The sequence below is a fragment of the Atta colombica genome, unplaced genomic scaffold, assembly GCF_001594045.1.
Source record: "Atta colombica isolate Treedump-2 unplaced genomic scaffold, Acol1.0 scaffold141, whole genome shotgun sequence".
NCBI classification, from domain to species: domain Eukaryota; kingdom Metazoa; phylum Arthropoda; class Insecta; order Hymenoptera; family Formicidae; genus Atta; species Atta colombica.
The window spans coordinates 47,672-53,067 of NW_017259230.1; the positions used below are offsets into that span (position 1 = coordinate 47,672).

General features: G+C 29.0%; 1 protein-coding gene across 1 annotated transcript in view; it reads right to left on the reverse strand.

Annotated features, from left to right (window-relative positions):
* LOC108684992 overlaps window positions 1-5,396 on the reverse strand; it is a 22,379-nt gene that overhangs the window by 16,454 nt on the left and 529 nt on the right. The gene's annotated exons all lie outside the window — the stretch shown is intronic.

The following is a 5,396-nucleotide window of genomic DNA, read 5'->3' on the forward strand; positions in this document are numbered from 1 at the left end:
TTTTTTTTTTTTTTAAGGATAGCTTTTTCTTCATCTTCATATTCACATCTTTTAATAATTAAATTTTTCCGGCCTTATCCTATATATATATATATATATACATACATAGGATTCCTATCTAAAGCTTATTCGAAAGTGATCTTTTTATTCACTATAAAAAAATTTTTTTAACAAATTTTTGAAATAATGAGATATAAAACTTGATGTCAAGGAATAACATGAAATTTGTCTGAATATGACTTCCGGTATTCGTTTTTAAGAAATCATTAAGCAAAATAAGTAAATAAAGTCGCTATTTTTTTGACCGGCAGTAGCGAAGACGGAGAGGTATTTTATATTGTATTAAAAAACTTATATAAACACATTAACACTTATGGGATATCTTATACTATATAAAAGTGAAACAAATTTTCATAAAAGTTTTCATAATGGTGAGCACTAATATGCTCATTAAGTTGAGCACAACTGCAATCAGAAAACGTCCTTAAAGGATATCTACAGTAAAGATAAAGTAAGAATTAAATGCCCGCATTTAATGCTATATATGAGAAGAATACAATTCTTTATTTCAATAACATTTGAATTTTTATTAAAATAAAGACGTCTATTAAAAGATAGGCTGCTAATATGAGATAGTAGAGTTTCTGTTAAAAAAGCGCATGGTTGATTCTATCATGAAACTTTTTATTTAAAATGAAACCTATTTAGAAAATTTATTATTAGATCATGTATGTAGCTATTGCAAAAAAAGATTTTTGAAATTGGATATTGTCAAATTTTATTGAGGTTAGTCTTTAAATCTTGTTTTATTATATAAAAATAAACATTTGGTAATAAAGTCTGCATGCAGTGACAGAGTAGAATAGGAAAACATGTGATATTGATTTGTTCAATTGTAAAGATTTTAGATTTGGTGATCATGAAATCGTAAGACGTGAAAGTCGTAATATGAGATACTCAGGGTATTTTTAGTTAATATAAGAACATTTAAATAATTCAATATACCAAAGTATACTATCGAACGATATTAAAAGTGACAATTCTATTATTGTTAAAATTTTTCACACGCATACACATTAAAAAATTATATAATTATGTATAACATTTAAATTTTTTGTTGTTACTTTTATGTAATATACTTTTATGTAATATACTTTTATGTAACAAAAACGTGTATAAAAAGCTTATCTTTTTTCTTAGCTTATTTTTTTTTTCTTAATTTCCTGTTATGAGATATCACTTCATAAAAAAATCGTTGCATTTTATGTTAGGAACCCTTTGTTTGAATGAGCAAAATCGACACTTTTAATAAAAAATTTCGCACACAATAAAGTGTAATTATTATCGATTGCTAACTTTTAACAATGAAACTTAATTAAATTAACTTAAATATATTTTCTATAAATTTGACATGAAGGTAGAAGTTAAAGTTACAAAGTAAATAAATTACAAATCTTTAAAAAAGACTATCTCATAATAAGCGACTTTACCTTAATGATTTCTAATAACGTGTTCTTCTAATTATATTTATTTTGTTTCTTTTATAGAAAATGAATTAAAATATAATATGTCCAAATTTCTTTGGTTCAAATATAAAAAGGACCAATAAATAAATGTATTTGTCAAGTAATTAATTCACATTTTTTTGGCAAAAGCATTTATCAAAACATTTAAATAATGCTGTAAGTAATAAATTTATAATTGTTAAATATTTGACATCACATACATGATTTAAAACAGTTTATTAAAATTACAAAAATTTCCAAAAGAATAATCCTATTGCTTTATAAATATAAAATTTTTGTTTTTTATATTTTATTATTACAATAAAACCCAATTTTATTATTCTTTTTATTATGCTTCCTTTTGCTGCTTTTCTCTTGAATTGTCTACTGGCTGTAAGTTAATTGAGTTTTACTTTATTCAAGCGAAACGCGAGTATGTAATAAATTTGCGGCTCTCTGTATTGCAGTGTATATCAATCAGCGCACCAGTAAAAGAGCGAGGACAAGTGTCACAAGGATAAGAATTATTGCTGCGGAAGAATGTGCATATATCCTTTCGATGTATTCGTGTGATATATTCCACGGATATCTCCCAGCCATTTGTTCAGCTAACTGTCTTAGTTAATAGTCTTTTGAAACGCATCTCTATCGACTCATTTAGGTATAAGTTATTCTTTACACATATATGAAATGATGCTTGATGAAACTATACGAAATACATATGTTATCGAAACAAAGTTTTAATAGTAAAGTTTTGCTTAATACTTTGTTTAACGATTATAAAAACAAAAATATTTGCGTTCGATCATTGACTGGAAAAGATCTAATAATTCAGTTGAACTAGCACATATAAAACTGTTGTACATTTAATTCTGTAAATGTAAAATGTATATATTTCGGATTATAAAATGCATTAAAAAATTATTTAACACACACAATTATTTAGCACAATAAAATGTATTGAGAATTTCACAGTTTAATCCGTTTTTATATTAAACACATTTATATTAAACATACATCCGTTTACATTAAATACATATATTTTTACGTACACAATTTATGTACGATGGCTTTAATATGCATCAGTGCGCACTGATAAGGAAAGTTATTCAGATGTTCAATTAATTTTGAAAAGAAACGATTAAAAATTAAAGTATCCTATCTCTTATTAATTAAAATGAGTGTCATTCGAAAAATTTAATATTTATTAGAAAAATGGTTTCAAAGTCCGCTATAAGCGGCTTCGAAAATGGGTTTAAATGACATTTTTTCGTCACTTTTTTATTTTTTGAGTTTTTCTACTCATGTGTGTGAGTAATATATATAAGTGGAACATGAAAGAACACCTAAGTCTCAATTCCAATGATGAGTGTTAAACATTTTTTTATCTATCTCTTCCGAAGTTCAAATTGCGTTTGAATTTGATATATATTTATAAAATTGTATATAAATGCGTATAAAAGTACATATATTTTCTTATTACACACACACAATTAAAGAATAAAATTTTATAATTACATTATGATCAAATAATTATATTACGAATTATAATAACAAGAATATAATGAAAATATATAATAAGTATAATCCAACCAACACTTTTATCGAAACGCTCAACTACACGTCAATTTCAATCGAAATCAAAATTAAAAATAGGAATCTTATAAAAGCCATATGTTATATAGACATGCTACTATATATCATATACTTTTTCTTCATAAATATCATAATTTATTGAAACAATAATTAAATTTCGGCCGAAATCGAAAATCGAAATTTCGGTTGTGTGTCAATTTTGCCAAAGAATATAAGTACTTCTTCTTTATAAACATCATAATTTAATTATTGAAACAATAATTACACATATTAAAATTAATATTTATGAAGAAGAGCTATATGGTTTCGAAACTGCCACGTAATAAGTATTCGTTTTCGATAAAAGTTTCTAATAATAAATAAGAAAATATATGTACTCTTATGCACATATACATTCATATACATATACAACTTAGTAAGTGGAACCAAACGCAATTCAAACTTCGAGAGGGATAGATAAAGAAATATTCAATCCATCTTTGGATTCGAGACCTAAGTTTTCCTTTCTATTCCAATTATATATATTATTCACATGTACATAGAAAAATCCAAAAAAGTCAAAAAAGTTTCAAAAAAATGTCATTTAAAGCCATTTTTGGAGTCACTTATAGCGGACTTTAAGATCCGTATTCATAGATTCATAGATCGATTGATTCTCATTTCAGACGAGCTAAGTTTGAACTAAAGTTGAACCAGTCAGATTTATTAAATTATAGTTTAAAAAACATTTTTCAAATGAAAGATTTATTCAAATCTAGCTCAAACCGGATCTTAGGTTGAATCACGACTATAAATACGATCCTAAATCTATTTTTCTAATAAATATCAAATTTTCCAAGCAATTGATACTCATTTAGTTAATACGAGGTAGAATATTATAACTTCTTATAACTTCTTATAACTTCTAACCATTACTTTTTCCAAAACTAATTGGATATCTGAATAATTTCCCTTCACTCTTGTGAAGTACATCCAATCAAATTCGCTATAATATAGAGATAAAAATTCCCTTCAATTGAAAGGTAATTGAAAGTAAGGAATATAATAACGATATATTACACAAATATCTGTGCTTACAGGCTTTAATTTGATTTAATATTAAAAGTAACTTTAGCTCGTAATCAAGAGCTCTATTCTTGAGCACATATAAATAATTTTCGCATAACAAAATGACAGTTTCTCGACTGTGATTAGTCGATTGTATATACGGAGTTGCTATTTTCGTATACGATATTTGTTCAAGAATAGGGCTCATAGCATCTCGCTTGGACAAAAAGTGCTTCTGATATTTTTGAATATTTAAGAGCAACTCTTATCAAATTTTCGATGAAATTATTTTATCAAGGTTAATCGCGCCATTATATGTAGCGACTAATTCCATGGCGAATCAAGCTCGAGGATAATTCAGGATGCGACCTTGACATTATGGAGACGCATGTGGGGTGGAATTAGCGTTGCAACCTTTCACGCGGTTGACGTCGCGTACTGCTGTGCCAAGAGTAATTACTTCCGCAGATTAAATTTGGCGAATCACGTTTCGCATTTCGAATGCGATATAATGTGCACCACGTGTAATCGCTGGCGTGTCGCGGGAGAGGAAATAGTGGCGGCAGGAAGAAACGGTGTACATACATACAAGTGTTCGGTTAACGAATAAAAATCGATAAACTAAACATAAGTTCCGCGTACCGGTAAAATTTATATTTAGAAACTGAAGCGCGCGGCGCGTGGAAAACTTGAGTTACGAGTTTCTTATGCGTTAATCTTGATGTGACCTAACGTTCAGGCCACATTCAGGCCGTGACGCGCGGGTTTCGAAATGAAGGAACTCGCCGGCTACACGCCGTCACCGAGGGCTCGACGAAAAGCAATTTCGATGTTCCCGATGATCGCCGTACCGTACAAAACTGGTCACGGAGCATCCCACATCGCGTGAGCTGCTAAGCGCCGAGGCTATATGAAGGCATTTCCGAGAATATCGATCAAATAAGTTATTAGATCATGCGCCCGTCCACTCGCCTTAATATTCCATCGTTGCGTTCTATATATTATAGTTTCGTGTGGTACGCAAAGATCTCTCGTTCGCGTTGACGTGATAGCAACAATATGAAACAAACGATAAGTGGCGCGCATCAGGTGCGACACGGAGATCACTTGAGAAAGAAGTGACATCGAAAGTTAAGTTGCGAGAATTGACGTTATTTTTCGCGTCAATTAAAAGATGAATAACAATAGATTATTCTTCCATACACACACACACACACACACACACACACACACACACACACACACACA